The sequence below is a fragment of the Oryctolagus cuniculus genome, chromosome Y, assembly GCF_051225735.1.
Source record: "Oryctolagus cuniculus isolate XC-2025 breed Fujian yellow rabbit chromosome Y, ASM5122573v1, whole genome shotgun sequence".
NCBI classification, from domain to species: Eukaryota; Metazoa; Chordata; class Mammalia; order Lagomorpha; family Leporidae; genus Oryctolagus; species Oryctolagus cuniculus.
Window position 1 is genome coordinate 7,968,046 of NC_142889.1, and position 23,567 is coordinate 7,991,612.

The window sequence follows — 23,567 nt, forward strand, 5'->3', positions numbered from 1 at the left end:
ACTAAATATAGCCATGACAGGATGCATTTTGTCAGTTAACAATCTTAAAAGAATTAAACGAAGCTTGCAGAAAAGGAACATAAACAACCACTCTACTTGCAAACAAGTAATAGCATGAGTTCCTTCCTGCTGGCATTTCTCAAGGGTGGAGAGGTGGGGAACAAATGCTGTGTATTTGTTATATGAAAAGACCTGAATCTCAGTAGCATTTCTATTTTCACCTGTCTGCTTTCCCTCATGGAGAAATGGTAATATAAGTTGTATGGGATGGGTCCTTCTGTCTTTGTAAGATTAAGTATGAGGTCATAGATGGGAGTGAGATCAATAGAAAGTAAGCAGAGGACCACATATAAAACTTTACTTTTCCCATCAAAATAAAATGAATTTAGAAAACATTAGTATTGAAATTACTATAATTCATAGCAACACAGATGATGATTTATGGGGAGGACCATTGTCAATACATAGGCAAGAATTGAAACAAGCACTACATTTAAGCATCAGAAGAATGCCACTTGCATTATCAGTCTCTTACATGTTTGAGAGTGAGAATGAAAGAGAGAGAGGTCTTTATCCACTTGTTTACTTCGCAGATGGTCTCAGTGGCTGGAGCTAAACCAATCCAAAGCCAGAAGCTTTTTCCAAGTCTCACAAATGTATACAGTGGAAGATGGCCCAGATCCACTCAACGTGGGAGATCCAGAAGAAGCTCCTGGCTCCTGAATATGGATTGGCTCAGCTCTGGCCATTGTGCTCATCTAGGGAGTGAACCAGCAGATGGAAGACCTCTCTCTGTCTCTACCTCTCTGTAACTCTTTCAAATAATAAAATAAATCTTTAATAAATAAATAAATCTTTAAGTATTTTATTTGTGCTTTCCTGTTAGTATCTAAGAAATCTGTGCTGAATCCAGTATGATTAATTCTTCACCTAATGTTTTCTCAAAGAGTTTCCTAGTTACTTTTGTATAAATTATTCATTTCTATTAATATGTAATATTTAGACATTTTTATGGCACATTGAACAGTATTTCACAGGATGAATCAAACTGGGCAGCTAGGTTTTGCATTTCCATTTCCTTACATTTTCTTTTTGAAATTTTGCTGATTGACTCTGTAATTTCCACATTCAGTATATAATTTATCACCATATATCATAGTCCTCTCACACTGTTGTGAACACTAGAACTTACTGAATATTTCTCGTGGTGATGTTATATTTTGTCAAATACTTTGGCACATCATTTGAAAGTGTATTGTGGTTTTTGTTCTTCATTTTCGTCATAGGCAAATTCAGTTAGCAAAAATTGGAGTTAGAAGAAAAAGTGTTAACTATTTGTCAAAATAACTCTTAGGACCAGGATTGTAGGGTAGGGGTCAAGTTGCTGTTTAGTGCCAGCATCCTGTAATGGCACTTGTTCAAGTCTCAGTTGCTCCACTTCTGATTCAGCTTCCTGTTAATGGCCCTGGGAAAGTAGAGAGGTTGGCACAAGTGCTTAGACTAGATCTATATGGCATTCCTGGCTCCTGAACTCAACTGGCCCAGCCCCGAATATTGTGTCCATTTGGGGAGTGAACCAATAGATGGAAGATCTCCCTCTATCCTCTGTATAACCTCTGCCTGTCAAATAAAAACCCAAGACACTTTTGTAAATAAACTTGCTAGCCATTTCATCTGTATCTAGGAACTGAGGGTTGAGGGTGTTTGAGTATGTCAGAGTAGTCTTTCTTTACATATTAAATTAGAGAAATGTGTGCCCCTTGAAGATTTCTGAAGGTCAGGAAATAAAAAGAAGCCAGAAGGAATCAAATAAGGACTGCAAGGTAGATGCCTAATAATTTGTCAAAACTCTTCCCAAATTGCCTGTTTTATAAGAGTAATAACAGGAACATTTTCATGGTGAAAGATTCTCTGGTGAAGTTTTTGTGATTTTGTTGCTGTTAAAGTTTTGGAAATAATCTTATAATAAATAGATATTATTGTTCTTTGACTCTTCAGAAAGCAGCAAAAGACCTTGAGCATCTAAAACTACAGCAGTGATGTTTCTCTTAACTGGTAATTTGCATGGCAAAAAGCTGTGAATCCATAATTTTGAATCTCATTTGTGTCTATAAGGAATTAGTCTTCAAACAAGATTCATCAAGACACACAAAGAGAGGGCTGGTATTGTGGCACAGAGGGTTAGGTCTCTACTTACAACACTGGCATCCTTTAGTGGAGTGCTTGCTCATGTGTTAGCTACTGTACTTCCAATCTAGCCTCCTGCTCATATGCATCAGACTTCAGGAGAAGATGGCCCAATTAGGGACAGGATTGGAATCCTGGCTCTGACTTTGGCCTGGCCCAGACCTGATTGTTGCAGACATTTGGACGGTTAACTAGATTCTCTTTCACATACTTTTTTTTTAGAAAGATATATATGATATGCAAGACCAAATGCTTTTCTTTACAGTTCTTATTTCAACAAATATAAAAATGGAAATATATTTTTCCTAATATAATACTACTATATTTTACAAAACATGTAATATTTTTATAAAATGGATTAAGGTATTTTCTTGTTTGATGCACAGTAATGATAGATATATCCAAGAAGGAAAGGTAGAAAAAATACGTGCTGTAAAACCCCAGAAATCAATAGATGGCATTTAGCAACTGTCTTTCCTTCTCTATACAACCTCAGTTTTTAAATGTAATAGAATAATGCCTTTATTCTGGGAACAAGAAGTATGGAAATACTATGATCCTGAGGTAAAGAATAAACTTTAGGTAATTTCTTTTTAACAAAAACACTTCAGGGAGATGGAGAATGCATTCCAACATACTCAGAAATTTCTTGTTTTTAACAAAACTACTTGAGACCATTACAATCTCTTTTCTCACTCTTCAAGTCCCAGATACCCATAAGGCAAAGTATTGTTTTCTTTGCATTTTAAACCAGGAAAGACAACTGTTGTCATAGGGTTCCAAACTACAATCATGGGGAGAAAAAGGCCTTTTAATATGTGGGTCATATAGCAGGATATACAAATGCTTTGCAGATTAGCTTCAGGTTTCCTAGGTTCATTCCATTTTTCCACATATACAAGATTGAATTATCCTACATATATATAGTGGGTATATACTGTAATATATTATGTATTTCCACTGGGCCTATAGACCTCTCATTTTTTTAAAAAATAATTTTGGCCTTCAGGATAAGCTATATTTTTTATTTTGCTTTTATTTCCTTTTTTATTTTATTTTTAGATTTTATTCACGATATGCAAACTTCATGCGTTTCATGTATGCCAATTCAAGAAAACAGTGATTCCTCCTACTGTACCCTCTCTTATGCCTCCATTTCCACCATTCTTTCATCTCTCTCTGACATTCTCCTTGTTTTCACAAGATCTATTTTCAGTTAACTTTATATTCCTAAAATTAACTGTATACTAAAGACTTCAACAGTTGAGACAAGAGCTCTTCAAAATCATCACATATCAAAGTGTCAATTTCACTCCTAATTATTTTTGTTAGGTACTTTTAGTTACCACAGATTAGAGAGAACCTATGTATTTGTCTTTTTGGGAACGGCTATTTCTTTAAGTATAATAGTTTCCATTTGCATTAATTTGTTACAAATGTCAGGATTTCATTTCCTTTTTTACTGCTGTAAGGATTCCATACTGTACATATACTGTACATGTCTTCAGCAAATGGGACATATTGGTTGATGCCTTATCTTAGCTATTGTGAATTAAACTGAAATAAACATGGGAATACCGATCACTCTTTCATATGCTGATTTCTTTTCACCGGGATAAATTCCCATGAGTTGGAATGGCTGGGTCATCCAATAAGGTTTAGTTTATATTCCCACAGAGTGGATTAAGGTACCTTTCCCCTCATATCCTGATCAGCATTTGTGGTTTGTTAATTTCTTTATGAGAACCATTCCACCTGTCGTGAGGTGAAACTTCATTATGCTTTTAACTTGAATTTCTCTGATGGCTAATGATCCTGAGCATTTTCTCATATGTCTGTTGGCCATTAAATTTCCTCCCTTGAAAAATGCTTATTCAAGTCCTTTGCCCAATTACTAGCTGCATTTTTTGTTTTGTTGCTTAGTTTCTTGAGCTCTTTACAGATTCTGGATATTAATACTTTATCAGGATTTTCCATGCTACCTGGCAAGGGGTTCATGTGGTATTGCTCTTGATTCCCATTGTAACTTAAGGGGAAGTTATTACAATGTCTGGAGCCCTTGATGTCCTACAAATGAAGGGAAGGATATCTTCCAGTTCCTTGCAGTACGAACCCACGTAGGTGGCACCCACTTTGACTTCCAAATGGAGCAGAACATCTGCGAAAGGAAAAGTGGTGGCATCTGCATCATAAATCCGAAGAGGACCTGAGAGAAACTCCTGTTGGCGGCTCATGCCATTGTGGCCATTGAAAACCCTGCTGATGTCCATGTGATATCCTCCAGAAACACTGGCCAGAGGCTGTGCTGTTTGCTTCTGCCACTGTATTTACTCCTATTGCTGGCCACTTCACACATGGCGCTTTCACTAACCAGGTACGGACAGCCTTCTGGGAACCATGGCTTCTTGTAATTACTGATCCCTGGCTGACCCTCAGCCTCTCATAGAGGCTGCTTACCCTTGTTCTGCGTAACAGACTCCTCTGTGGATTACTATGCCATACAACAATGAGGGAGCCCACTTAGTGGCTCTGATGTAGTGGGTGCTGGCCTAGGAGGTTCTGTGCATGGAAGGTCATGCTTGATCTGTACTTCTCAGAGATCCTGAAGAGATTGAAACAAACAAACAAAAAACAAAAAGGATACTGCTGGAACAGCTGTGACCAAGTAAGAATTTCAGGGCAAATGGATGGCCCAACTGCTGCGCACCACAAGGTTGCAGACTGGTTGAATGTGTGCAGGTGCCCTCTCTACCTATTTAGAAGTTCACTACTGTCAAATACATATGATTATGAGTGCTAAGTTTGTGCCACTGAAAACTGGTCTGCTGCTCCCACTATGCAGGCCACTGAATGTGAAACAATAACCACTGAATGATCTTAAGCTACACCAACTTCTACAGATTGTGGATTTCTTTATTTTTTATACCACATGAAAATGCCTGGAATTGTATTATACCTGTGGATGTGTTATGTTTCTGAACTTTTACTTTTGTGTTCTGAAGATAGATGTGAATGGTTGCACATACATAGGTGGTAATCCCAGGAATGATATTAACTTTAATAAACAGTTGCATTGGTGAGCCTAGATTTTGAGAGTAAATTGGTTCTCAGTGACAAAGACTTTATCAGTTGCATAGTTTGAAAATATTTTCTCCCATTCTGTTGGTTGGCTCTTCACTGTGCTGAGTGTTTCTCTTGGAGTGCGGAAGCTTCTCAGCCTGATGTATTCCCATTTGTCAATTTTGGCTTTGATTGTGTTTCTAGATTGTTTCTAAAAGTCTTGGCCTATGTCAATGTCTTGCAGGTTTTCCCCAATGTTCTCAAATAATTGAATGGTACTAGGTATAGAATGAGATCTTTGATGCAGTTTTGAGTGGATTATTGTGTATGGTATAAGGTAGGGATGTACTTTTATGCCTCTATATATGAGCACATGGAGATCCAGTTTTCTCATTAGCATTTGTTGAAGAGATTATCCTAGCTCCAGGGATTGATTTTAGCTCATTTGTCAAAGATAAGTTGGTTGTGGAAGTGTGCTAAGTTCCTTTTCCATTAGGTTGGTCTACATGTCTGTTTTTTTTTTTTCTTTTCATCACCAGCACCAGGCTGTTTTGATTATAACTGCTCATATTATGCCATTTTTAAAAATTTTATTTAAGTTAGGCAAGTTTCATGTAGTTCAAATAAACAGATTTAGTAATATAGTGACACTTCTCCCCACCCTTTCACCTTCCAGTGCTCCCACCCTTCTTTTTCACTCTCGAATACCCATTCTTAATTTTTATAAAAATTTATTTTCAGTATACTTAATGATCACATAGTTAACCCTGCTCTAAGTAAAAGTGTTAAACAAATAGTATGAAGAGAAACAAAATCACTTCCTACATGGAGGTGATTATGGCTATTAGCCTAATCAATTCTAAAAATATCTATTACACTCCAATAGAGCACTTCAGGTACTCATTTACTTAGATCAGGGAAAACATTTTATCTGCTTTTTGAGACTAGCTTATTTCACTATGGTTAATGGTTTCTAGTTGTGGCCATTTGTTGCAAAAGACAAGATTTCAATTTTTTTTTTACAGCTGAGTAGTACTCCCATAACATATAATTATAATATTATAATTTATGTATCTATATATCTATATATCTATATATATGACATAATATCTTTATCCACTCAACAGTTGATAGACATCTGGTGTGATTTAATATCTTATTTATTGTGAATTTACCCTCATAATCTATCCACCAGGAATGTATCCAGTTCTTCCAGGTTTCTCAATTTGTTGGCATACAATTGTTTGTATAATTGCTGATGATTCTTTTACTTTCTGTGGTTTCTATTGTAACACTTCCTAATTCATCTTTGATTTTATTGATTTGGAACATCTTCCTCTTCTCTTTTTTTTTTTTTTGGTTAGTTGGCTAATGATGTACCATTATTTAAAAAAATCTGTGCTTTTTTAAAAATCACTAACACATCATATATTTATTTTATTTTATTATTTTCTTCTTTTAGTTTAGTTATTTCTTTCCTCCTACTAATTTTGGGTTTAGTTTGTTGATTTTCTAGGTCCTTGAGATGCATTGATAGCTCATGTATTTGTTGACTTTCCAATTTCTTGATATAGGCACCATATGCTATAAACTTCATTCTTAACACTGCTTTTGCTGTATCCTAAAAGTTTTGATAATGTTGTATAGTCATTTTCATTCATTTCCAAAAATTTTTTGATTTCTCTTTGACTCGTCCTATTACTTGCCATTAATTCATGAGCAGGTTGTTTATCTCCATAGGTTTGCATGTGATCTAGAGATTTGTGAGCTGTTCAATTCCACCTTAAAATAATTGTGGTCAGAGAATATGCATGATATGGTTTTAATTTTTTTGAAGTTGCCCAGGCTTTATGCCCTAGCATATAGTTGATCCTAGAGAGTTTCATATACTGATGAGAAGAATGTGTATTCTTCAACTGTGGGATGAAAAGTTCTGTAGATATCAGGGGTATTTGCTCCATAGTATCAAGTACCTCTGTTGTTTCTGTGTTGATGTTCTGTGTAGTTGATCTGTCCACTGATGAATGTGGGGTCTTGAAGTTCCCCATTTCTATTTTATTGGATTCTATATCTCCCTTTAGATGCAATAATATTTCTTTCAAATAGCCAGGTGCCCTGTGGTTGAGTGCATGTACATTTATGTAATCACATCTTCCTGTTGAATAGATTCCTTGATCATTACATAGTATCTTTCTGTACTTTTTTCAACAGATTTTGAGTTGAAGTCTACTTTACTAATACTAGGATGGCCACACCTGCCCTTTTGCTCTTTCTGTTGATATAGAATATCTTTTTCCTTATAAGTATCACATGCTACCAATTGTGCCACTACAGCATATATTTTTCCATCCTTTCATTTTCATGTGTATCTTTGTTGGTAAGTTGTGTTTTTTGTAGGCAGAAAATAGTTGGGTCTTGTTTTTTAATCCATTCAGCCAATCTGTATCTTTTAACTGGAGAGTTTAGGTTACTATTTAAGGTTACTATTGATAAGTAATGACTAGGCCCTCCAGTTTTCCATAAATATTCCTTCTTTACCTTGGATTTCTCTATATTTTCTGGAAGATTTCCTGCCTTCACATTCTTTATTTCTATTATGAATACAAATAATAACTTTAATTTGATCCATAAAAATGAAAATGAATAAAATCCACATCTCGTAAGATATTCAACAATTACTCCAAACTTCATCTGGCAATTTTACATAATTGATTTCTTACATAAAGTTTGAGTACAGAGAAGACAGTTCGGAAGACCATTTTTCATGAATCAATATTTTCTTGTAGCTATTTTAGTAAAATATAATTATTGCTACTACATTTGATAGCATATTATAATGTACAATACAATATCCAGAACTAAATTCAATATAGTTATTAATCTAGAAGTCAGCTACAATGTGTAGTTTTTATACACAATAAATACTGTAAAATTATAGGACACCATATGGCAATTAGATTTGCTACAAGGTAATTTTAAATAAAGTCCTCTGTCCTATAATTATCCAGGAATAGGATTTCTTGTGTTATTTTCCTAAAATAGTCAGTCTTCACAATTTTATATATATATATATATTTTTTTTTAACTTTTATTTAATGAATATAAATGTCCAAAGTACGACTTATGGATTACAATGGCTTCCCCCTCATAACGTCCCTCCCACCGGCAACCCTCCTCTTTCTCACTCCCTCTCCCCTTCCATTCACATCAAGATTCATTTTCAATTATCTTAATATACAGAAGATCAGCTTAGTATACATTAAGTAAAGATTTCAACAGTTTGCTCCCACACAGAAACATGAAGTGAAAAATGATACATGATTTTTTAAATGATGATGAAATCAGATCAGACCTATTGTCATGTTTAATCCCAGTGAGAGTCAAGTTGGGAATTGATAATTTCTTTCTTTCTTTCTTTCTTTTTTTTTTTTTTTACAGAAGATCAGTTTAGTGTACATTAAGTAAAGATTTCAACAGTTTGCACCCCCATAGAAACACAAAGTGAAATATACTGTTTGAGTACTCGTTATAGCATTAAATCTCAAAGTACAGCACATTAAGGACAGAGATCCTATATGAAGAGTAAGTGCACAGTAACTCCTGTTGTTGACTTTACCAATTGACACTCCTGTCTATGGCATCAGTAATCTCCCTATGCTCCACTCATAAGTTTCCAAGGCTATGGAAGCCCCTTGAGTTCTCTTACTCTGATCTTGTTTAGACAAGGTCATAGTCAAAGTGGAGGTTCTCTCCTCCCTTCAGAGAAAGGTACCTCCTTCTTTGAAGACCTGTTCTTTCCACTGGGATCTCACTCGCAGAGATCTTTTTGCCAGAGTGTCTTGGCTTTCCATGCCTGAAATACTCTCATGGGCTTTTCAGCCAGATCCGAGTGCCTTTAGGGCTGATTCTGAGGCCAGAGTGCTATTTAGGACATCCGCCATTCTATGAGTCTGCTGAGTATCTCACTTCCCATGTTGGATCACTCTCCCCTTTATTTATTCTATCGGTTAGTGTTAGCAGATACTAGACTTGTTTATGTGCTCCCTTTGACTCTTAGTCCTTTCATTATGATCAATTGTGAACTGAAATTGATCACTTGGAGTAGTGAGATGGCATTGGCACATGCCACCTTGATGGGATTGAATTGGAATCCCCTGGTGTGTTTCCAACTCTACCAATTGGGGCAAGTCAGCCCGAGCATGCCCCAAATTATACATCTCTTCCCTCTCTTATTCCCACTCTTATGTTTAACAGGGATCACATTTCAGTTAATTTTCAACACTTAAGAATAACTGTGTGATAATTACAGAATTAAACCAGTCATATTAAGTAGAACAGACAAAAAAAAAAAAAACTACTGGCCGGCGCTGCGGCTCAATAGGCTAATCCTCCGCCTAGCGGCGCCGGCATACCGGGTTCTAGTCCCGGTTGGGGCGCCGGATTCTGTCCCGGTTGCCCCTCTTCCAGGCCAGCCCTCTGCTGTGGCCAGGGAGTGCAGTGGAGGATGGCCCAGGTGCTTGGGCCCTGCACCCCATGGGAGACAAGGAAAAGCACCTGGATCCTGGCTCCTGCCATCGGATCAGCGCGGTGCGCCGGCCGCAGCGCGCCGGCCGCGGCGGCCATTGGAGGGTGAACCAACGGCAAAGGAAGACCTTTCTCTCTGTCTCTCTCTCTCACTATCCACTCTGCCTGTCAAAATAAAAAAAAAAAAAAAAAAACTACTAAGAGGGATAATGTATTAAGTTGTTCATTAACAGTCAGGGCTATGCTGATCAAGTCACCGTTTCCCATAGTGTCCATTTCACTTCAACAGGTTTCCTTTTTGGTGTTCAGTCAGTTGTCACCGATCAGGGAGAACATATGGTATTTGTCCCTTTGGGACTGGCTGATTTCACTCAGCATGATGTGTTCCAGATTCCTCCATTTTGTTGCAAATGACTGGATTTCGTTGTTTCTTACTGTGGTATAGTATTCTAAAGAATACATATCCCATAATTTCTTTATCCAGTCTACCGTTGATGGGAATGTAGGTTGGTTCCAGGTCTTGGCTATTGTGAATTGTGCTGCAATAAACATTAGGGTGCAGACCGCTTGTTTGTTTGCCAATTTAAATTCCTCTGGATAAATTCCAAGGAGTGGGCTGGCTGGGTCAAATGGTAGGGTTATCTTCAGGTTTCTGAGGAATCTCCAGACTGACTTCCATAGTGGCTTCACCAGTTTGCATTCCCACCAACAGTGGGTTAGTGTCCCTTTTTCCCCACATCCTTGCAAGCATCTGTTGTTGGTAGATTTCTGTATGTGAGCCATTCTAACCGGGGTGAGGTGGAACCTCATGGTGGTTTTGAGTTGCATTTCCCTGATTGCTAGTGATCTTGAACATTTTTTCATGTGCCTGTTGGCCATTTGGATTTCCTCTTTTGAAAAATGTCTATTGAGGTCCTTGGCCCATCTCTTAAGTGGGTTGTTGGTTTTGTTTTTGTGGAGTTTCTTGATCTCTTTGTAGATTCTGGTTATTAACCCTTTATCTGTTGCATAGTTTGCAAATACTTTTTCCCATTCTGTCGGTTGTCTCTTCACTCTCCTGACTGTTTCTTTTGCAGTACAGAAACTTCTCAATTTGATGCAATCCCAATAGTTGATTTTGGCTTTGACTGCCTGTGCCTCCCGGGTCTTTTCCAGAAACTCTTTGTCTGTGCCAATATCTTGAAGGGTTTCTCCAATGTTCTCTAGTAACTTGATGGTGTCAGGTCATAGATTTAAGTGTTTAATCCATGTTGAGTGGATTTTTGTGTAAGGTGTAAGGTAGGGTCTTGGTTCATGCTTCTGCACATGGAAATCCAGTTTTCCCAGCACCATTTATTGAATAGACTGTCCTTGCTCCAGGAATTAGTTTTAGATCCTTGTTCAAAGATAAGTTGGCTGTAGATGTTTGGGTTGATTTCTGGTGTTTCAATTCTGTTCCATTGGTCTATCCATCTGTTTCTGTACCAGTACCATGCTGTTTTGATTACAACTGCCCTGTAGTATGTCCGGAAATCTGGTATTGAGATGCCTCCGGTTTTGTTTTTGTTGTACAAGATTGCTTTAGCTATTCTAGGTTTCTTTTGCCTCCATATGAATTTCAACATCATTTTTTCTAGATCTGAGAAGAATGTCTTTGGTATCTTGATTGGGATTGCATTGAGTCTATAAATTGCTTTTGGGAGAATGGACATTTTGATGATGTTGATTCTTCCAATCCATGAGCATGGAAGATTTTTCCATTTTTTGGTATCCTCTTCTATTTCTTTCTTTAAGATTTTGTAGTTCTCATCGTAGAGATCTTTAACGTCCTTGGTTAAGTTTATTTCAAGGTATTTGATTGTTTTTGTAGCTATTGTGAATGGGATTGATCTTAGCAGTTCTTTCTCAGCCGTGGCATTGCTTGTATATACAAAGGTTGTTGATTTTTGTGCATTGATTTTATATCCTGACACTTTGCCAAACTCCTCTATGAGTTCCAATAGTCTCTTAGTAGAGTTTTTGGATCCTCTAAGTACAGAATCATATCGTCTGCAAAGAGGGATAGTTTGACTTCTTCCTTCTCAATTTGTATTCCTTTGATTTCTTTTTCTTGTCTGATGGCTCTGGCTAAAACTTCCAGAACTATGTTAAATAGCAGTGGTGAGAGTGGGCATCCCTTTCTGGTGCCAGATCTCAGTGGAAATGCTTCCAACTTTTCCCCATTCAATAGGATCTTGGCTGTGGGTTTTTTATAAATTGTTTTGACTATATTGAGGAATGTTCCTTCTATACCCAATTTGCTTAGAGTTTTCATCATGAAAGGGTGTTGAATTTTATCAAATGCTTTCTCTGCATCAATTGAGATAATCATATGGTTTTTCTTTTGCAGTCTGTTAATGTGGTGAATCACATTGATTGATTTGCGAATGTTGAACCATCCCTGCATACCAGGGATGAATCCCACTTGGTCTGTCTGGATGATTTTCCTGATGTGTTGTTGTATTCTATTGGCCAGAATTTTATGGAGGATTTTTGCGTCTAAGTTCATGAGGGATATTGGTCTGTAATTTTCTTTCAGTGCTGCATCTTTCTCTGGCTTAGGGATTAAGGTGATGCTGGCTTCATAGAAAGAATTTGGGAGGATTCCCTCTTCTTCGATTCTTCTGAATAGTTTGAGAAGAATTGGAGTTAATTCTTCTTTAAATGTCTGGTAGAATTCAGCAGTGAATCCATCTGGTCCTGGGCTTTTCTTTGTTGGGAGGGCCTTTATTACTGTTTCAATTTCTGTCTCAGTTATGGGTCTTTTTAGGTTTTTGATGTCTTGCTGGTTCAATTTAGGTAGGTTGCATGTGTCCAGGAATCTATCCATTTCTGATAGGTTTCTCTGTTTGCTGGCATACAGGTCCTTGTATTAATTTCTGATGATTCTTTTTATTTTTGTGGTGTCTGTTGTTATGTTTCCTTTTTCTTCTCTGATTTTATTGATTTTGGTCTTTTCTCTTCTTTTTTTAGTTAGTATGGCCAATGGGGTGTCAATTTTGTTTACTTTTTCAAAAAACCAGCTTCTCACTTGGCTGATTTTTTGTAATTTTTTTTTTTTTTTGATTCAATCCTGTTGATTTCTTCTCTGGTTTTAATTATTTCTCTTCTCCTACTAGATTTGGGTTTGGCTTGCTGCAGTTTTTCTAGGTCCTTGAGATGCGCTGAATGCTCATTTATTTGGTACCTTTCCAATTTCTTGATATAGGCACCCATTGCTATAAACTTGCCTCTCAATACTGCTTTTGCTGTATCCCATAAGTTTTGATATGTTGTGTTGTTATCTTCATTGACTTCCAGAAAGTTTTTGATTTCTCTTTTGATTTCTTGAATGACCCAGTGTTCATTCAGGAGCATGTTGTTCAGTCTCCATGTGTTTGCATACTTTCTGGGGTTTCCTGAATTGCTAATTTCCAGCTTCTTTCCACTGTGGTCTGAGAAGCTGCATGGTATGATTCTAATTCTTTTAAATTTGCTGAAACTTGCTTTATGGCCTAGTATGTGATCAATCCTAGAGAAGGTTCCATGCACTGCTGAGAAGAATGTGAAGTCTGTAGATGTAGGGTTGAAAGTTCTGTAGATATCTGTTAGATGCATTTGGGCAATAGTGTCGATTAAATCTGCTGTTTCCTTGTTGATCTTCTGTCCGGATGATCTGTCTATTTCTGAGAGTGGAGTATTGAAGTCCTCCAGTACTATTGTATTGGAATCTAAATCTCCCTTTAAGTCCCTTAACATATCTTTTAAATAGACCGGTGCCCTGTAATTAGGTGCATGTACATTTATAATAGTTACATCTTCCTGTTGAATTGATCCCTTAATCATTATATAGTGTCCCTCTTTGTCTCTCTTAACAGTTTTTGTATTAAAGTTTATTTTGTCTGATATTAATATGGCTACACCTGCTTTTTTTTGTTTTTTTGTTGGCATGGAATATCTTTTTCCAACCTTTCACTTTCAGACTGCATGCCTCTTTGTTAGAGAGATGTGTTTCTTGTAGGCAACAAATAGTTGGGTTGTGTTCTTCGAGGCAATCAGCCAATCGGTGTCTTTTAGGTGAATAATTCATACCATTAATATTTAATGTGACTATTGATACGTAGCGACTTTGCCCTGCCATTTTCCCGGAGATATTTTCTAGTATATGCTTTGAGCTTCCCATGCTCTTTTACTGGTAGGTGTTCTTCCTTTCCCTTCTTTCATATTGATGGCCGTGTTTCTGTGTTTCTGAGTGTAGCACATCTTTAAGTATCTTTTGCAGGGCCGGATGAGTGGCCACAAAGTCAATTTCTGTTTGCTATGAAAGGTCTTTATTTCACCTTCATTCACAAATGAGAGCTTGGCAGGTATAATATTCTGGGCTGGCAATTTTTCTCTCTTAGCACCTGTGCTATGTCTCGCCATTCCCTCCTAGCCTGTAGGGTTTCTGATGAGAAGTCTGCTGTGAGTCTGATTGGAGATCCTCTGAGAGTAATCTGACGTTTCTCTCTTGCACATTTTAGGATCTTTTCTTTATGTTTCACTGTGGTAAGTTTAATTACCACGTGTCGTGGTGAGGATCTCTTTTGGTCATATTTATTGGGGGTTCTATGAGCTTCCTGTACTAGGATGTCTCTGTCCTTCTCCAAACCTGGAAAGTTCTCTGCTAGTATCTCACTAAAAAGGCCTTCTAATCCTTTCTCTCTCTCCATGCCTTCAGGAACTCCTAGAACTCGAATGTTGGTTTTTTCAATAGTATCCTGTAGATTCCCAACAATATTTTTTAGATTTCTAATTTCCTCTTCTTTTCTTTGGTCTGACTGTATGTTTTCCTGTGCTCTATCTTCTAAGTCCGATATTCTCTCTTCTGCTTCACCCATTCTGTTTTTAAGGCTTTCTAATGTGTTTGTCATTTGATCTATTGAGCTCTTCATTTCATTTTGATTTCTCTTCACTATCACACTTTCCTGTTCTACTAGTTTCTGAGTTTCATTTTGATTCTTCCTTAAAATTTCATTTTCACGAGAGAGATTTTCAATCTTGTCCATTAAGGATTTCTGTAGTTCAAGGATTTGCTTTTGAAAATTTCTAAATGTTCTTATCATAAATTTTTTGAAATCCGTATCTTGCATTTCTTCTATCTCATCATCTTCATAATCTTGGTTTGGGGTGTTTTGTTTTTTTGGAGGCATCATAGTGTCATCGTTGATCTTGTTCCCTCGATTTCTGTGTTTGTTGCTTGGCATAGTTAATTCTTCTTTTGTCACTGTGCGTTTTCATTTTATTTTATTTTTTTTTATTTTATACTATGTCCGTGTTAAGTGGACTGCCTGCTGTTGGAGGAGCCTTGGAGGCTTGAGATGGGTGTGGCCTGAGAGCTCTACTTGGTTCTTCAGGGTTACGGGTGTGCAAAGGTGACACGCTCAGCTTATGCATGGTAAATCCCTCCTTTTTATTAATTAATTAATTAACTAATTAATTAATTAATTTTATTTTATTTATTCAGGGGGTAAGTAATACCACACGGCACCGCTGTGAATTGATGGTATTTAGTTTCCAGTCTCTGGATTCTACCCAAAGAGTCTGTGTAGGCTCCGTTTCTCCTCTGGACTCCCGCTGGGTTTCCTAGGCTACTGAATTGTAGTGACTCAGTTCCTTAGCTCTCCCCTGTTGTTATGTAAATCCAGAGAGGGGGCCTGCTCTTTGTCCTTTGCAAATTCAAGCCTTGCAGCCTTGCAACCTTTGCAAGGTTGGCGGAGAGAGAAACCCCCATCCTTTTTTTTTTTCCTTCTTGCCAGTAGAGAGTCTGCTGCACTTTCCGGCTCCCCTGTAGATTCTGACCCCCGTTACCCCGCCAATGTCTCGGGTTATTGAGCTCACCTCCCCTTCCAGCGCCGATGTGTGGACTCAGAGCCCTGGACGTCCCCACTCTCCCCGCTGGCGTCTGTGTGACATGCACTCCCCTTCCTGCACTGGCGTGCAGACCCTGTGGCTCCCGCGGCTCCTGTGGCTCGGCTTCCAGGCGGTTGGCGAACTTGTTTTCCCAGTAGGTCGTCCAATTCACAGCCACTCGATCCAGGAGAGTTTCCTCTGGAATATTTTCCTGTTCTTTTTCTGAGGCTACCGTAACTCCCCTTTTATTAAACTAAATTTTCCCGGACTATCGGTGCGCGCCCTCACTATTCTGCCATCTTGGCTCTGCCCCCACAATTCATATTTTAAATATTCTTAATTTTTTAAATGGTCATTATATAAAATGAGTTATCTAATGTACCTGTAGTACATAGCCAAAATTTCTTAAATGACTACACCCTTCTATAATATTAACATTTCCCTAGCATTGGATAAAGTCATCAAGAGTCCTGGTCTCCCTGATCTCTCAGTGCCCTCCTCTTCAACCAGCAGAATGAAAGCAAAAATACCCAAATGTGCTTTCCTTATAGCTCAGGCATTCAAGGAGTTAAAGTTTTTGGTTAACATTCATGAATATAAAAAATCATGAATATATTAGTTTTTTATAATCTCATCATAAAATATCTTTTATTCTTTATAATATAATTAGAAGACTTTAATTATGAAATTAGAGATTGCTATAAAAATATTATTAAATCACTCCAACTTTTAGAATACTCTCTGGACAGAGGCTGCTACCCATTTCAAGATTATACTCTCACAAATGTAACATTTAAAAATATACATTAAATAACTTTCATTATTTTGAAGGATAGCACAAATGAAGACATTCTTTGGCTCATGATTTCAAAACATTTTCAACATATTTCTTTTTTATGCTCATAATCTACGTAACAAAATACAGTACTAGAAGTAAGCACATGTTCTAATAACCTCAGTCTAACAGTTACATCTATAAGAATAAATGACAGAATACTTAATAACCATATTCTCAACTGGTCTGAAAAACATGTTAAATACTTAAATAAATATTTTACAGAAATGAATCCATGTCTTTTTTTCTCAAATTGATCTCAAAAACAAGAGATGTATACAAAGATCACCTATCTGCTTCCTACATCAACCATGATGTCAAGTTCCCTTTAAGGATATAATATAGCACTGAAGAGACTTACCTGAAAGCAAACTAACAATACTGAAAACTTTATATAGAGAATTAAGAGTTCCATGAATCCAGCCTATTCCTTATAAATGCATAGAGCTTTAAATTGTCAAGTGTTACTCTGTGCTAACCAGTGATTACAAAGCTTTTCTGTGGCAGGATACCACCCATGGTGAATGGAGCAGCACATGGGAATCTTCAAGTGCTAACCTACCTGATGCATTTATCCTTTTGTTGGTGGTTACTGGCACTAAATGCTACCAGCACCATTTGTAGTGTTGATTGCTGAGCTGTCCACAACAATATAATCAGCTTTGTACTCCAGCATTACCAAATGACCAGGAATTATTATTTTCAGATCCCGCATATCCTGACATGGAAGCACCATTCTCGACCTCCACTACAATCTTATTTTCCTCTGCCAGAGCTTTAATGTGTCTTTTTATCAGGTCTAGTATTTATTCACATAATTTCATGACTTTGTTGTTGAAAAGTATAGTGCAGTTACATCAATCCCCAAATGAGTCCAAATATAAGTAAAAGTAAATTTAATTTCTGGGACATACTTTTCCTTAAGATTGTAAAAGATACTTACCATGAAGCAGAATTGATTGAAAAATGGAAACTGAAGACATGAAACAGGAAAAAAAAAAAAAGGATAAAATTCCTCTGATGTATATTCTTCATCATCAAGGTTGTCTCCACTCTGTTAACTCTGCAAAACTTAAGAATGAAGCCATAAGCACCACAAGGCCTGGGGAGTCATCCGCAGCAGTTGTAGAGATGCACCTGATAGTTTAAAGTGAAGTTAATCCCTCCTCTCAAGCAGCAAGGGCTCATCTTTCAAAGTTTTGTAGCATTAGAAGGGCAAAGTATGCAAATGTGGTACAATTAAAGTATCTTCAGTGATCTATTTCTGTGCTAGAAGAACCTGAGAAGCAATCTCACCCAGTCCCCTCACATTTCAGATGAAGAAACTAAAGCTGAGAAGGTGTCTGCCCTTGCCAGTGGACTTCTCATGGCTTCTGAGTAAGTTTACAATTATCTTTTGAGTTGTGGTATATCATCAACCTCTTCATATTCACACTGTAAAATTGAAGTGTTGTAATGTTCCTTTGGGGACATTATATTGTCTTACTAGATCTTGTTTCTTGAATTTATGAATTTATTTTAGGCATTATGGAGATGCTTCCTTTTTTCTCTGATGGCTTTTATTTTGAACGATGCTCTTTCAGTGAATACTCTGAAGTGTGCTGGGTGTTGCAGGGGAGTTCTGGTGAATGCTCCATGTCAGAAGGGAGGATTTACTCAACTTGTTGGCATAATCATTTCTTCAGCTCCCTCTCTTCCAAGGTGATCTTTGTCTCAGTGTTAGTCCACAGAAGTTGCCATGGTAAGAACCACACACAGGATCTGTGCAGTCCTCAGCATGAGCATGGATACCATTACAATGACCCAATGACCTCTGGTGACCAGGTAGCTCTGAGAACATGGAGCTGTTCACAGTGATTGTCCAGATACCTGGCTACCCTCTGTACCTCTCATGCAGAGTTCCCACATTCTGTACACACAAGGCTCCCACAATCGTGGGATAGATCAGCTCTGCTCCAGTTGCCTGCTGCTTCCACAGAGAGGCAGAGACAATTTCTGAGCCAGCTGCCTGTAGGTTCTGTGCCTAGTAGGTTTGAGCAACAGAACCTGCGATATGTTGAGATGCTAGAGACATCTTACAGTCCTACATGAGTGCCCAGGCCCCTGTCAATCTTCCAAGCCAGACTCTAAGTAAGTGGAAGAATTCAGATTTTTCTCTCTTATAAAATCCCTGGATCATATGCATTCACAAGAGCCATGAGTTGTGGCCCCTTCTCATTTTAGAGTGCAGCTTTTTTGCTGCGTTTGCCAAGTGCATGGACCCAAGTCATGGTTGATGCTACAGAAAAGATGTCCCCTGTCTTGTCTTGGCCAGTTGCTGGCTATGTGCATAAGAGCTGGAACAGCTATTACATATGTTCAAAATGGCACACACTCTTATCTCAGAGTGGTTTTAGGTGCTATTTTAGGGGGATAGGAATGTAGAAGCATGACCCTTTTTTTCCTCCCTGTTAGCAGATATCCAGTCTTCAATAGGGCTCCAAGCAGGACTCTTGCAAGCTCTCCCTACAGCTATATCACCAGTGGCATGTACTGCTGCCATCTGATCTCACCTCACATTCCAAAGTTGGTGTTCTCTTCTGCTCTTGGCTGCTGTGGTCCTGTGTTGTGTCCATGCTTATGCTGTGTGTCTGCACCCTACACAGAGATCCACAGATCCCTCTTCCATAGAATTTTCACTGTAGTTTTTTCCTCAACTCCCTTGAGAATGACACTCTCCACTTTTTTTAAGCTATTTTCTCCCATCCTAGAGCACTAGCTTCCTTCCCTATTCCACCACCTTTAAACCTGGTCAGATACCTCTGTTTGTTTGTTTGTTTGTTTGTTTTTTGGCAGGCAGAGTTAGACAGAGAGAGAGAGAGGTCTTCCTTTTCTGTTGCTTCACCCCCAAATGTCCACTAAAGCCGGCGAGCTGTGCCGATCCAAAGCCAGGAGCCAGGTGCTTCCTCCTGGTCTCCCATGCAGGTGCAGGGCCCAAGCACTTGGGCCATCCTTCACTGCCCTCCTGGGCCATAGCAGAGAGCTAGACTGGAAGAGGAGCAACTGGGACAGAATCCAATACCCCAACCGGGTCTAGAACCTGGGGTTTTGGTGCTGCAGGAGGAGGATTAGCCAAGGGAGCTGTAGCGCTGGCCAGATACCTCAATTTAAACAGAAACTTTTGGGTAAGCATTGTGGCAGACTCTGTTAAACCACTACTTGCAATGCTGGCATCTCATATGGGTGCTGATTTAATTCTTGGCCACTCCACTTACAATCCAGCTCCCTGGCTGAGCCTTAGAAAGCATAGGAAAATAGCCCAAGTGCTTGGACACTTGTGCCTACATAGGAGACCCAGAAGAATCTCCTGCCTTCTTATAGCTTCAGCTGTTGTGGCCACTGGGGAGTGAATCATTGGACAGAAGACCTCTCTGACTCTCTTTCCTTCTCTCTGTCTTTATAACTCTGCCTTTCAAACAAAATAATCTTTTTAAATTTTATTCATACATTTAAATTGTTCCAACTTAAATCCATCCACCAGATGCTTTCAGTTGTTTTTATTGTTTCTAAGAGTGAGGCATTCTTGCCTAATTCCTAGATTAGCCAAGGGAATAAAAGCAGTGAACCTTGGAATTCAAAGTTAGAGAATGAGTAGTACATAATCATCTCATTTATGGGCCTCTGGTTAGTCTACAGTGTGTCTGACCTTCCTTTGATTGATCAGTAATAGGGACTAGCCTGGCTTCTTTAAAAAGGTGAAGGAGAGGCTTGAGTCTCTGTAGGTCTAAGGGAAGAATGGGTATTTATTTCTTTGACTAGGGTTTGAAGTTCCTGGAAAAACATCTCAGCTAAAGTCTAACTGAATAATTTTAGTTATAGGGATGATAAATGAATTTTAACCCTTATAACTAGGAGTTCTGTCTGAGATAATGTATGAACTCCCAGACCAAAAGGGAGCATCAAGATGCTGACCATGTTGAGGAAACAGACATTTATGCTGTTTCCTTGATTTAATGAGATAAAATTTACAAAGGAGTTGCAAGCTAAAGTACAAATATTGGGAACTGAGAAGATCTAACCTGGTAAGGATAAAGTTAATAAAGGTCTTCACTGCTAAGAATGGAGCTTTGTGAATGATAAGAAAATGATACTAGTTTTGCAGTTTTCCCAGCACCATCTATTAAACAGAATTCAAGCCGGGGGTTCCAAGTTGGCAGAATAGCAACAGGATGGTCTGACTTATGCTGGGACAAATTAATACTTGTAAAGGGTAAGAAATGTGCCTGTCAGATAGAGCTCTGGGGGAACCCCAGCATGAGACCAGCATGAAAAGTAGAAATGCTCCAGAGTCACACTGAGGGAGCAAATAAAGAGCAGAAAACAATGGAAGCTTGGATTTCAGAGAGAAAGACATCAGCCCTGAAAACCAGATGAGAGGGGATTCCATGGGTCCATAGTGCTGCTGATACAGCTGGAGTGAAAGCTTGGTGAACTGCTTTTAAAGTTTCACATGAAAACCTGTAAGACAGCACAAGTGGGTAAAGGAGACTGCTCATCACTCTCCCACATCCCTTTCCATCTCACTCCAGACTTCAGCAACACCTGCAACAGGGAGGGCCAGGGATTCATGCCATTTTTGCCCCCTTTAGACTCAGGAAGGTAGCTGCCACCACCCACCCCCCTTACACACCCAACAATAGATAACAGGGGTTGCATTGCACCCTATCAATGAGAGACAAAAATACAGAATTCCTTCTCCTTCCATGCCAGTAGCACTGAGCCAGTCAATGCCAGTTGGCTGACAATGGGAGGAGAGAAGAAGAGCCAACAATGGGATTCTCCTATGAATTGAACAGGGCTGCAGTGGGCAAGCACTTTAAACATCTACGAACCATAGACCAAACCAAAGGAAACCTCCACACTCAGACACCAAGCTGGTCGGACGGACGGACCACACAAAAACAGTGGCTCTGAGAATACCTGCACTTTTTTATTTTTTTGACAGGCAGAGTGGACAGTGAGAGAGAGAGACAGAGAGAAAGGTCTTCCTTTTGCCGTTGGTTCACCCTCCAATGGCTGCTGCGGCCTGCACGCTGAGGCCAGCACACCACGCTGATCCGATGGCAGGAGCCAGGTGCTTTTCCTGGTCTCCCATGGGGTCCAGGGCCCAAGGACCTGGGCCATCATCCACTGCACTCCCTGGCCACAGCAGAGAGCTGGCCTGGAAGAGGGGAAACCAGGACAGAATCCTGTGCCCCGACCGGGACTAGAAGAACCCGGTGTGCCGGCACCACAAGGTGGAGGATTAGCTTAGTGAGCCGCGGCGCCGGCCACCTGCACTTCTTTATTAACAGGACTAGCTAGCCCTAGGAGCTGCGTCTGAGAAAACAGCGACTGCATACAAGGAGACAGAATGTGGCTAGATCCTAGGCAACCAAGGAGCACCTTTTTACATTCTCTGAGCTCCTCAGTTACCTATGACAACTGATAACAGAGGAAAGACTGAATAGATCAAATGTTCAGTTCATTAAGCACAGTAGATGAGTACTAAGCACACTGGAGAATAATACTGGGGCATCCATCAGCTTTGAGGAGAGCTACCATGCCCAACAGCAGTCTTACCCTGGATATTTGCCACACCCTGGAATACTGAACAGAATATGCTGGCCACTCCCAGGACACACCCCTCAGTGTTCACAATACAATCCCTTCAAGATTGCATGTACCAGTGCCATCTCACTAGTCCAGGTGATCAATTTCAGTTCACAATTGATCATAATGATAGGTCTAAGAGTCAAAGGGATCACACAAACAAGGCTAGTGTCTGCGAATACTAACTGATAGAATAAAAAAGGGAGAGAATGATCCAACATGGGAAGCGGGATACACAGCAGACTCATAGAATGGCAGATGTCCTAAACAGCACTCTGGCTGAAGAGCCCATGAGAGTATTTTAGGCATGGAAAGCCAAGACACTCTGGAAAAAAAAGGACCTAAATGAAAGATCTCTGCTAGTGAGATCCCAGTAGTAAGAACGGGCCATCAAAGGAGGAGGTACCTGTCTCTGAAGGGAGGAGAGAACTTCCATTTTGACTATGACCTTGTCTAAATAAGATCGAAGTCAGTGAACTCAGGGGGCTTCCATAGCCTTGGCAACTCATGACAAGAGCCTAGGGAGATTTCTGACTCCATAAACAAGAGTGTCAATTTGTTAAATCAACAATAGGAGTCACTCTGTACTTACTCCTCATTTGGGATCTCTGTCCTTAATGTGTTGTCCAATGTGAATTAACTCTATAACTAGTACTCAAACAGTATTTTACACTTTATATTCTGTGTGGTACAAGCTGATGAAATCTCTACTTAATGCATACTAAATTGATCTTCGGTATATCAAGATAATTGAAGAAAAAAAAAAGAAATGTAGATATCCCACTAAGTCACAGAGATGCAGATCATAGACAAAAGCCAACAGAATAAATGCCAAAAATAAAGAAAAAACATTCAAGAAACAAGAATAAGGAAGTCACAATAAGCCCCCCAAAGGAATAGCAAAACATTACAATATGAAAAGCAGAAGATGAAAATATTGAGGAAATGTCAGAAATGGAATTTAAAAATGAATCATCAAGTTACTCTGAAATAAGCAGAAGCCAATTCATGAACTAAAAAAAAAAAACTATACATGATATGAATGAAAATTTTCCAGGGAAATTGAGTTTTTAAAGATAAATCAAAATGGAAAACTAGAAATAAAGAATTCAATAGATCAAATGAAAAATGCTGTGGAACATGTTAACAAAAGTTGGTGAGATAGAAGAGAGAATATTCAAGCTAGACAACAAATCTCTAGAAACTTTACAGTCAGACAAAAACCAACAAGTCAGAATCCTAAAAAATACTGTTGGAGTTCTACAGTATACCATCAATTGACCCAACATAGACGTCTTAAAGTCCCTGCAGGTGTGGAAAGAGAGAACACATTAGAAGGCCCGTTCAGTGAAATAATACCAGAAAACTTTCCTAATTTGGAGAAAGAAAAGGACATCTACATACAGGAAGAACATAGAACTCCCAATGCACATGACCACAA

At 38.8% G+C, this 23,567-nt stretch overlaps 1 pseudogene; it reads right to left on the reverse strand.

The window, feature by feature from the left end:
• The window catches only part of LOC149119198 (coiled-coil domain-containing protein 126 pseudogene), a 47,835-nt pseudogene that overhangs the window by 526 nt on the left and 23,742 nt on the right, over positions 1–23,567 (reverse strand).